The following is a 12786-nucleotide window of genomic DNA, read 5'->3' on the forward strand; positions in this document are numbered from 1 at the left end:
GCAAAGCATTTCAGTAAGTGCAGTGGGAGATACCCAATCTTCTGGCACAGTGAGGCTGATACATGGGGAGCACGAACAACACAAATACCAGCAGAAAGTGTCAAGGCCATAGAAGTGTAAAAATAAAGTTTCGTGAGATTTCAGATAAGGGGTAACTCAGCTTGAGGGTAGGCAGGGGTTAGGGAAAGCTTCTTGGAAGATGTGAGAATACAGAAATTCCTCTATTTAAGAACATATTTGGTTTCAAAAGATTATCCATCAGTGCACTTGTTCATAAGTCTCCAAGAGGTATTTAACTCTAGATGCATTTCTAGGACGTATGAATCGATTCTTTGGAGCTTTAAAACCACGAGTAATCTTCTCCGGGCTGATGTATGTTCTCTGACATCTCTCTCCAAAATGGACAGGTTCTATCTGCTTTGAAAATCTGTTAAGACAAACAGCTCCCTTCCAGACGATCTCTGTGGGTATCCTAGGGAATGCTTAAAGCTACTGCAGCATGCATCAGGTTGCCACTTAACTTTGAAATCGAGTTAGATTTGAAGAAGCCTTGAACTCCGTGTCACACAAACCTGAGTATTCCAAGAGCAAAGGGATAAAAGCTAAGTCAAAATATTTTTGAACAGTAGCATCCAGAAATTTGGGGAACACCTACAAGCAGTTAAGGAATCTGTGTGCTAATAGACCACAGGTCCTGAGGAACTGCATCCCATGTACAATAACTGCTTGTTTCCTAGCTCCTTCTAAAACCAGAGGAGGAGATGTCACATGAAATGGATAAGCCAGCTCTGGGAATCTAGGTCTCCAAGACAAATAGTGTTAATTCCAAGAAGACATCATTAAGAAAGTTGTCTCATGTTCCTACCCAGACTCTTCTCAACACACCCCTGTACACACACACAGAGACAGACAAAATATTCTTAGATGCAATCAATTTGCTCTCAGCTGAACCATAAGCACTCAACTTACATTCTCAATTTACCCAACTATAAGGATGAATATTAAAATAAATATAATTTTGAAAAATAACTAGAACCAATAGGAGAATTCTATAAGATGATGGATACAAAACTCATTATTTTTAAAAACCATTGGTTTCCAGTAATAACTACTTAGGAACCATAAAGGAAAGAGGAATTTCCCTTACAACACCAAGGTAAATTACTTTGGAATTAATAAGAATTGTTCAGAATCTAAATGATGAAAAGTACAAAGATTTAATGAGAACTTAAAAAAAATTTTAACTGTTCCTGGATGGAAACATACAGTAAAATAACAATGTCAAATACCCCTAACCATATTTAAATTTTTTAAACAATATTAGTTTAAAATTTTAGCACCATTTTAACACAATCTAACAATATTGTAAAATTCAATTGGACAAATAAACGTATAAGAATAGCAAATACTTTTTTCTTAACTGCAGGGAAAAAATCTGAAAGACTTTTAAGTGGACAGAAATGATTACTATATATCTTCAATGGAAAATTAGGCATTGTCTAGGTTATCTGATTCTGTGGGGTCTCTGTACCTTTGTCTTTGAGCAACTTTACAACTCTTGTAAGTTGCAGATAACTGTCATGGACTGAATTGTGTCCCCCCTCCCCCAGATTCCTATGTTGAAGTTCTAACCTTCAGTGTGACTGTATTTGGAGATGGGGCCTTTTAAGTAGGTAATTAAGGTTAAATGAAGTCACAAGGGTGGGTTCTTATAATGGAGTAATTAGGTAAGAAATGAAATAAAAGGATCCAGTTTGCCAAGGAAGAAGTAAATCTATCTGTATTTGCAGAGTACACAATCTTATATATAGAAAACCCTGAAGAATACGCATACACAAACATAGACACACACACAACTATCTGAGCTAATAAATGACTTCAGCAAGGTTGCAGGATACAAGATCAGTACATTAAAATCAGTTGTATTTCTTAACACTAGTAAAGAACAATCCAAAAATGAAATTAAGGAAACAATTCCATTTACAATAGCATCAAAATAAATAAAATATTTAGGAATAAATTTAACCAAAGAAGTTCAAGACTTGTATACCAAAAACTACAAAACATTATTTGGAAGAAATTAAATAAGATGTAAATAAATGGGAAGACATCTGTATTCACGGATTGAAAGACAATATTGTTAAGATGGTAATACTCAAATTGATCTACAGCTTCAATGCATTCTCTGTCAAAATTCCAACTTCCTTTTTTGAAGAAATTGACAAGCCACTTATGAAACTGATATGGACAAGTGAAGGACTGAGAATAGCCAAAACAGTCGTGAACAAGCAGAACAGAGTTGGAAGACTTGATTTCAAAACTTTCTACAAAGCTACAATGTATAGGACAGTGTGATACAGGATTAAGGGTAGACATATAAATCAATGCAATAGAATTGAGAGTCAAAAAATAAACTCTGACATTTATGATCAACTGATTTTCAACAAGGATGCCAAAACCATTCAATGGGGAAAGAAGAGTCTTTCCAACAAAGGTGTTGGGACTAGATATTCACATGAAAAGAATTAATTTGGACCCCTGCCTCACACTATATTTTAAAAAATTAACTAACTCAACATAGATCATAGACTTAAATGTAAAACTATGAACACTCTTAGATGAAAACATAGGTATAAATCTTTGTGACCTTGGATTAGGCAATGGTTTCTTAGATATGGCACTAAAGACACAAGCAACAATAGATAAATTGTACTTCATCCAAATTAGAAAGTTTTGTGTATCAAATCAGACTTTAGAGAAAATGAAAGGTATCCAGAGAATGGGAGAAAATTTTGCAAACCATATATATGATGAGAGTCTAGTCTCCAAAATATATAAAGAACTGTTACAACTCAACAGTAAAAAGACAACCCAATTTAAAAGTGGACAAAGTATTTGAATAGACATTTCCCCAAAGAATCTACAAAAATAGCCAGTAAGTATGTGAGAAGATTTTCAAGATAGTCATTAGTAAAATGTAAATCAAAACCACAATGAGTTATCACTTCACACCCACTAAAATAGCTATAATAAAAAACAAACAAACAAAAAACAGAAAATAACAAGGGCTGTCAAGGGTGTGGAATAATTGGAACCTTCATACAATGCTGGTGGGAACATAAATATAGAGAAGAGTCTGGCAGCTCCTCAAAAAATTAAACACAGAGTCACCGTATGACCTAGCAATTGCATTCATATACATATATGAAATGAAAACTGTGTTCACACAAAAGCACGTCAATGAATGTTCGTAGCAGCATTATTCATAATAGCCAAAAAGTGGAAACTACCCAAATGTCTATCAATTGACAAATGGATAAGCAAAATTTGGTATATCCATACAACGGAATATTATTTGACTCTAAAAACAAATGATACATGCTAAAACATGGATGAACCTTGTTACAGTGGAATCAGAAAAGCCAGAAAGAAGAGCATGATTCCATGTATACAAAATGTCAAGAAGAGACCAAAATCCACAGAAATACAAAGTAGATAAAGGGGCTGCCAAGGGCTGGGAGAAGAGGGGGCTGGGGAGTGACTGCTAGCGGGTGTAGGGTGTTTTTGGAGTGACGAAAAAGCTCTGCAGTTAGATAGTGGTAATGGTTGCACCACTTTGTGAATATACTAAAAAACCAGTAAATTGTACACTTAAAAATGGTGAATTTTATGGCATGTGAATTATCTTAGAAAAAAAATAAAGAAATGCATGTTGAAATAAAAATGAAAATTTTCTCCTATATAGTCGAGAGAAAAAAAGAAATGATATCACCCCAGGTTGTCAAGGACAGGGTGAACTGGAAACTTCATGAGCTGCCAGATGGAGGATAAATTATTGTAGCATTTTGAAAAGGCAGTTTAAAAGTGTGTGCATCAAATCGTTAAATTTTTTTTCTTAGCAGGTTTTTTTTTTTTTCACCCTACCACCTGGCATGTAGGATCTTAGTTCCCCAACAGGGATCAAAACCGTGCCCCTGGCATTGGAAGTGCAGAGTCTTAACCACTGGACCTTCAAGGGAAGTTCCAAGTCCTTAAATTTTTGAAATTAAATATCATTTAGGCCAACAGTTTTGGTGCAAGAAATTTACTCTAAAGAAAAAAATCACAGACACGTACATTTAGCAACCTTGGTGCTTATTACAACATTGATTATAATAAGGAAAAAATGAAGGATAATCCAAACAATTAAAGGTGAACAAATTAATTTAAATAAATCATGTCATAGTCATAGAAACCAATGTGTTCCATGTAGCCACACAGACAGCTTTGTAGGAGAATTCATAACATGGAAAAATACTTGCAATATACATATTGTTAATTGAAAGTAGTTTACAAAACTATAGAATAATATCCCATTTGTTATATACTCCCAAACCCATATTAGAATGAGATATGTTTAAATGTTAGTACTGATACCTTGGATGGTCAAATTATTTTTATTTTATAAAAATAACCTCTGAAAAAAAAAAAAAATAAAATAACCTCTGGCTACTCACTATTACATAAAACTTATTATCTAAAATTGTATCTTGTTTATTTGTTTCCTTATATTATCTGTCCCCTCACTTCAATAGAATACAAAGTCCCTTAAAGGAGAGATCTTTTTGCCCTAAACATTGCTGCATCCTTGGACCTAGTGGCACTAAGCAGTCTGAACAAATATATATATATTTTAAATGAACACATGCACTAATTTCATTTTAGAAAGTTGTTTTTGAAAACCAAACTCCTCATCTACATTATGTATGGGTGTGGTCAATGACTCTAAATGTTAACCGTTTTTGAATGAAATCACACCAAGCCCATTTCCTTATGAAAGCTTACTAAAATATACAAATTACTGACTTCTAAAGCCTGGTACATCAGAATTCATCTAATCAGTTCTCGAGTCATCATTATGACCATCAGCTGTGGTATAATAGAGTGAGCACCTCTATCTTCACGAGACGTAAAGAAAGGTTACTGTTTATCTTCCATGCCCAGGTGGCAGATTCTGGTCTCACCCAGAATAATGATCTGTGCTTTATGTGGATTTTGTGTCCTTGATTTTTAAAAACAGATAAATAAACAAGGAACACACCGAAGTTCCTGAAATAGCCAAGGCTTAATTACGTCACCTTCGGTCAGCTTATTTTTAAATAGTGTATTGTCACTCTACATAGACAGTCAAGCTACAATCATGCACTATTTTCAGATGTCTGTGACCATATTAATCAAGTGACCAGTCTCCTCTCATAGGCTTTGATTTTGCCTTCCCAAGATCAACTCCTAAATTCAGAAAAGTAAAAACTTCATGATGTCTTTTATCTTTAAATTATCTTGGGCTTCCCTGAGGGCCACTGGACAACCACAAGGACTTGTTCTTTTACCTTTGAAAAGAGAGGGATGCTAGAAGTAACTAGGTTTATTCATATGTTCTATGTTTTTTAATTAGCTCAACACTATAGTAAGAGTTGAATGAAAAAAGCTATTGAATCAGAGGAGCTCAGCCTTCCTTATATTAATTTCATTCAAATAAATTGTTGTTAATAATAAATATTATTTCAAAGATAGCCCCTTACAGAAAGACCCTGCTATTCCTTATCTTCTGTGTGGTCTGCTCAGATTAGAGAGATTCGAATATCATTGTCCATTTGTTCTTATTTGACATTAGTGTAAAGGGGACATCCTGACCGTCAATTCAAGGCACTTTTTTTTTTTTTAATGTGCAAAAACTAGCAGAAAAAAACCCCTGTCATCTTAAAACAACTGTGTAAGAAGCAGGAACCTGAATTTACCTTTGGGACAGACTGCTCCTTGGTTTGGGGAAAGCTATATGAACAAACCTTTCAATTATATAAATTTAACACAAGTATCCACCACTAGTGCTGTCCCCCTCCCTGCTCTAAACCCAAGTCAAAAGATAAATGACAGGGCCTCCCTGGTGGCGCAGTGGTTGAGAGTCCGCCTGCCGATGCAGGGGACGCGGGTTCATGCCCCGGTCTGGGAAGATCCCACATGCTGCGGAGTGGCTGGGCCCGTGAGCCATGGCCGCTGAGCCTGCGCGTCCGGAACGGGAGAGGCCACAACAGTGAGAGGCCCGCGTACCACAGAAAAAAAAAAAAAAAAAAAGATAAATGACAAACTGGGAAATTATGCAGTATCTGTGACATCAAAGTTAAACTAAAAAACAAAGACCTTAAATATCAGTGAGAAACGACTCACTGGCAAAAGAACATGAACAAGTAGCTCATAGAAAAAGAAATATAAATAAAATATATAGATTAATACATAATATTTCCATAAAGAAGCCTTTTAAAATATATAAACAAAATATAAAACATTCGAGGGAAAGGAATACATTGTTTTATTTCTCAGATGGGTACAGTCAAAAAGTTTAACGTATAGGATTAGAGAGTTGAAGGAAACAGGTACTCTCTTTCACTGCTGGTTGGAGATCGATCAGCAATAGCATTCAATATTTGAAATAAGTGTATCTTTTAATTCAGCAATTTCTTGTCTAGGAATTTATCCTACAGACATATTCACACACATGCACAAAGATGTGTGAACATATATACTTCAGCTTTGCTTGTGGTTGCAAAAGACTGGAAATAAACAATAAAATGGTCTTCATTAGAGGCTTATGAAAGAAACTATGTGGAGTCATTCATTTAATGTTTTTTGAGAGCCCATCATTGCCAGATGCAATTTATAAAGAACTATTGCAGTTTTTTTTTTAATGAAGTCAATCTATATACATGGCTGTGGAATGATCTAGGTATACTGAAAAAGTAGAAAATAAGTGAAAAATGTAAGGCATATTGCAATGTGTTTAGCATGCTTCCATTTTCATGAAGGGAAAACATGCATATGCCTGCAATATATTGGGTTGGCAAAAAAATGCCTTTGGTTTTTAAAACCAAAAGACAACATTTTTCATTTTCACCAAGAACTTGATTGAACAACATATTCACCCTTTTGTTCCACTACCTTCTGCCATTTTTCAGGCAACTTCATAATTCCATCTTCCCAAAACTTTTTATCTTTTTGAGCAGAGAATTGTTCTAGGTGCCTTTTACAGTCTTCCAGGGAATTGAAATTTTTTCCACTAAGAGAATTTTGTGAAGACTGAAATCAATGGAAATCCGAAGGTGCAGTGTCTGGTGAATACAGAAGATGAATCAGAACTTCCCAGCCGAGCTCTAACAGCTTTTGCCTGGTCATCAAAGAGACATGTGGTCTTGCGTTATCCTGATGGAGGATTATCCATTTTCTGTTGACTAATTCCGGATACTATTCATCGAGTACTGCTTTCAGTTGATCTAATTGGGAGCAGTACTTGCTGGAATTAATCGTTTGGTTTTCCGGAAGGAGCTCATAATAGAGGACTCCCTTCCAATCCCACCATATACATAACATCACCTTCTTTGGATGAAGACCAGCCTTTAGTGTGGTTGGTGGTTGTTCATTTCACTTGCCCCATGATCTCTTCCGTTCCACATTATTGGACAGTATCCACTTTTCATTGCCCATCACAATTTGTTTTCAAAATGGAACGTTTTCGTTATGTAGATTATGTATGTAGAGAACTGTATGCGGAAATACAGTCAAGAAGGCTTTTTTCGCTTAACTTATGAGGAACCCAAATATCAAAGTGATTCACATGACCAACCTAGTGCAAATGATTTCAACGTTTGATGTGGATATTTTGAGTATGTCAGCTATCTCCCGCGTGGTGTAACACTGATTATTCTCAGTTAATGTCTCAACTTGATCACTATCAACTTCAACTGGTCTACCAGACTGTGGAGCATCGTCCAGTGAGAAATCTCCAGCAAACCAGTTTTGACACATTCAATCAGTCACAGCACCTTCTCCATACACTGCACAAATCTTTTTTTGCGTTTCAGTTGCGTTTTAACCTTTCTCGGAATTAGAAAGCATAATATGCCGAAAATGTTGCTTTTTTCTTCCAACTTCAATATTAAAAGGGCTACACAAAAATTCACCAATACTGATAATTTTTTTTTTAAATACACGCTGATACGACAGCTGTCACAATACAATCTAACAAAATTGTTTCGAATGAAGTTAAAGACAACTAAGTGCTACTAGAGGCATCTTACGGAAAAAAACGAATGAACATTTTGGCCAACCCGATACGTGCTTTTATAGACAGAGTATTTCAGGAGTGTCTGCCTCTGGGGACTGGAATCTGCAGTTAAAGGAAGACTTCTCATTGTACTGTTTTTGTACTACTTGATTTTTTTAAACCATATGCATGTACTAATTTTTCCTACTTATTTGAAAACATATGTAATGAGAAAAATATAATAATTTGAGGTAAAATTCCTCAATAAAAACCAGAAAGTAAATGCAGAGTGTCCATGAAGTAAAGATGCCCTGTGTCGTCTCTGGCCATGTCCTGTAGGATTCCAGGGACAGCTCTCTGCTGACTTCTGCACTCCATCTTATCCTCCCTGTTGGAAAGTGGCTGCAGTTGTATTTTGAGAGATCTTTGTAAGTATCCCTTCATCCACTTATTGCCTCGCTCCTCAAAGTTGGACTCTGAGGTATTTTAATTTTCAGTTCCATTATAAGAGATAAAACCAAAATTCATACTGAATATGAAGGGATGAGGGCCCAGAAATAGGCCACATCACGGAACAGGAGAGAGCATGGATTGATTTGCTGCCCATTCCCCAAATGTCCACAAGGACACGTTGAGAATCTTCCAGTGAGAAGATGTTCCTGGACTTTCTCAGGCAGCTAATGTCTTATAATTGGTTTCTTATTTCTTCATTTACCATTTCTATAAAATGAAGGAGTATTTTTTTAATGTGAGCTTAAGGATGTTTTCCTTTTAAACATTTTTATTGACACCTTGAATTAGGTTTCTTTTCATTCTTTTCGTTGTTGGGTTTTAACCGGTTAAAAATTAACTTTGTACAATAATACAAAGTTATACAATATCTTTGTGAAAAATGACAGCATTACAGATAATGGTGAGAGTATCCTTTGGACTCCACCCCCAATCCCAGTCACTTCCTTCTTCTTCCCAGATAAAACCATTTTTCTCAGTTTGGGGTGTATCACTTCAGATTTTTCTTTGTGTATTTACATGCATATGTGTACCATAGAAAAGATACAGTGTTGTTTAGTATGACTGTATGTATCTTTACATAAATGGTATCATGTTTCCCTAACTTTCAGTAACTTGTGTTTTCGCTCAGTGTATGTCTTAGAATTCTTTCCATGATAATTAAACATGGATCTACCTTGTTCATTTTAATGGCTACAGAGTATTCCAGAGTCCTTAATTATTTCCTGACTGATGTACATTTAGGTTTTACACAAGTCTTGGCCACTACAAACAGTGCTGCGATGACCATCTTTGTACGTATCTCCATGTGCATATATTTAACTTTTTCTCCAGAGTTACCTAGCGATGGATTTATTGGGTTCCTGCATTTTCAACTTTAATTTTAAAATACATTGCCAAATTCACCTCCAAAGTAACTGTACTGTGTTACATTCTGACCAGTGAACAGCGCTCGTGCCTTCACAGAGGTGCCATTCTTGCTAAAGTTTTAGCATCATAAAGCTGGAAATGCTAATTAGTAGTACAGATGATAAAATTAAAACTTAAAAGCCTTTCTACAACTTAGAAGGGTTAAGATAAAATTAGTAGATATAGTAAAGTTCTGCTTCTAAGTTTAAAAAAAGAATAAATTGAGCAAGTATAGCATGGCAGAATCTGGCTTAGAAAAAAGTCACGTAAAAAATATCACATGGAAGTTAAAAATTCAATGGCCTAATCCCAGGCCTACAATCCCCGTGTAAATCTATACCTCTGATTGTCCATGATTTGAAAATAAAGGTCATCATTGCTGTTGGTATACTGAAAAAAGAAACAGAAAAGATCACATGATTAGTAGAAACCAACAGGGTAAATAATTGCCCCCAAAACTACCATAACTGGGCTTCATTAATAGATGTTTAGTGAGCAGATAAGAGGGTACAATTTCTCTGAACTTTGAATACATCACATATGGAACATTAATATCTTTTTTTTTTTTTTTTTTTGCGGGATGCGGGCCTTTCACTGTTGTGGCCTCTCCCGTTGCGGAGCACAGGCTCCGGACGCGCAGGCTCAGCGGCCACGGCTCATGGGCCCAGCCGCTCCGCGGCATGTGGGATCTTCCCGGACCGGGGCACGAACCCGTGTCCCCTGCATCGGCAGGCGGACTCTCAACTCCTGCGCCACCAGGGAAGCCCTGGAACATTCATATCTTAAGGGGACATTGACAAGACAGAGTTTTCAAGATAGGGTAACACTGATTACCATAATCATGCAAATTCCCACGTTTCATCAGGTTCTTTTATGCAAAGGCTGAATGAAAGTTCATTACAGCAAGAAGCTGCAGAAACACTCTTCCTTCAGTTCTCCAAAGAGAGTTTCTACTTATTATGGACTCTTTGTCAGCCTTTCTAGACACAGGAGAATGGACCACCATAGGGCTTCCATCTCTACAGTTCTAAGATTCTTTATCTTTTCTTGGATATACTTCTGTTTTCCCAGAAATGTTCCCAGACATCAGTAGCTTTAACCTGACTACATATGGTAATGTGTACCAAATTTAGAAATATTTTAAACTCCAATCCACCCAAACTGGCTAACTATAGCCAGTGTTTATTTATGTTCAGAGGAGAGGATTGAATATTTTTCGCTTTCATCTCAGAGGAAGCATCAGCTTTATCATAGTCCAATTTACTATATCTTCAGCCAAAACTATGACTTTCTTTGTAACTCTTCAGCCAATGACCTCAAGACTGACCTACAGCAGTCATCTCCCTGGGGATGAAAAAGGTTATTTAAACACTTCAGTCCCTAGTCATTAGGAGAATACAAAAGTTCATTTCAAATTAGTGTTAAGGTTAAGTTCTTCTCACAAAAGTAATACAGAAAGGAGTAGTGATTAAAAAAAAAACAAAAAAACTGGAACCAGTGTTGACTAGACTTGAAATTTTCAAGTGTTCTCTCAATATTCCTTCTATGATCGGAAAACGCATTTCATTAATTTAAACTCTCCAAAACAATGTGCTGTCTGAAAAACTAACATTCTGACCAGTAGTTAACTAATAGAATAATGAAGTTATTTTAAAGATTCTATTTAAAACCATTGCAATTCAAATAGGCTGAGATAAAGTTAATGTTTTCACTATCCATGTAAAAGGCAAACATAGTTAGAAAAACAATCAATAATATTATTATAAGGACAACTATTTAAAAACTTTAGCATTATGTATATGTACGAACAGCAAATGAGTACTAATTTCCAATTTTTCCTGTTTATTTATTATAGAGCATCTGGACATCTCTCTACCTTACATGTCTATTTAGAAAAACAATTTGAGGGGACTTGCCTATTAAAAGACAGAAGAGCTTAAAATTATAAAAATGAGCAACACATGTCACTTAAAAGGACAGTACTAATTGTACCAGGAGCTGGATCTTTACATTAATTGATCACTGAATTTAGCTCTAATCTTCCTGGCAGACAAGGCAATAAGAGAAATAAGGTGTGTTCTAAAATGTGTGCTATTTGATAAGAGCTCACGGAAAAGCTAACTCTTTCCTGGCATCAATTCTCTTAGAAACCTGTTAAGTGGCTCTTTATAAAGGGAGCAGTAAGTAATGTAAGGACCAATATTTTGAACCGTAATTTCGCCAAAGATTAAGAAAATATTCTTCAGATTGCCTTAATAAAGCCAAGTTCATCATTCAGTTGTAACTTGGTGAAAGCATTTCTGTAGAGGATTTTAAAAATGTATTTCAGAAACACTGTATTCTGTTGATCTAATTTAATACAAGAACAGATTTTACGTAATTTAGAAGAACAGTTGAATAATACACTCCTTAGGTCTTCTCTCTCAAATATCAGTTACCCCATGCCCAATTATATACTTATTACTATTATTATTTCTTACAACTACAAGAATGTTCATGAAGATAAGCACAAAGAAGAAAGTATTGTTGTAATATCCCTAGCCAGCAATTATAATGCTAACATTTTCTGGTGTATCCTTCATAGATGATGGATAAGGAGAGATCTATAAATAGTTTAGTTTTTACCAAATTGGGTCATACTGGACACATTTTTATAACATTTTCCATTAACCAGTATATTATGAACATTTCTACATGTTATTAAGTATTTTTCTATAGCTTTATTCTTAATGCCATTGTATTATTGCATTGCATGGATATACAATAATTTACTTAACCCACTGCTTGTGGACATTTAGGTAGTTCTCACTGTTTAAATTACATCTTACTGTATAATTCTAATTACTTTCTTAGGACTAATTCTTTACTCTTAGGTCCTTTTGATTTCCCTTTCATGGGGCTCATTGCACTTGTAATTATTTGTGTAATGTCTATTCACTCACTGATAGAATATAATTTCCAGCGCTTGATATAGAAGACACTCAATAAATAAATACTTTTGATTAAATAAATGAATGTTTTAAGACTTTGGGGTACATTTTATCAAGATTGTTTGAAAAAGTTGTGTCAGTTTACACTTTTCCTGAAAGCATGATGAGAGTCCCTCTTTTTTCCATATTCACTTTGGGTATCATCTCGGGCATCACCTTGATGTGCAAAAAATGTCAGTTCACTAAATTACTGTTTTAATTTAGATTTTTAAATTTTTTCATAAGTTTGGCAAGTGCTAAGGAAAGGTCATTTCAATGTTATCTGGAAAGTGCCTAAAATACCAGTGTTCAAAGCAACACTCT

General features: G+C 35.3%; 1 long non-coding RNA gene across 1 annotated transcript in view; it reads right to left on the bottom strand.

Moving 5' to 3' along the window:
• Positions 1-1083: 1083 nt before the first annotated feature.
• LOC111186059 (uncharacterized) overlaps positions 1084-12786 on the bottom strand; it is a 56240-nt gene continuing 44537 nt past the window's right edge. The window contains exon 4 of the long non-coding RNA XR_016393198.1: positions 1084-9883. This is a non-coding gene — a long non-coding RNA (uncharacterized LOC111186059). The remainder of the gene's footprint in view (positions 9884-12786) is intronic.

The sequence above is a fragment of the Delphinapterus leucas genome, chromosome 5 (genome assembly GCF_059928025.1).
Source record: "Delphinapterus leucas isolate spDelLeu-1000000601 "Yukka" chromosome 5, BTC_Dleu_Yukka2, whole genome shotgun sequence".
In the NCBI taxonomy this organism is placed as follows: domain Eukaryota; kingdom Metazoa; phylum Chordata; class Mammalia; order Artiodactyla; family Monodontidae; genus Delphinapterus; species Delphinapterus leucas.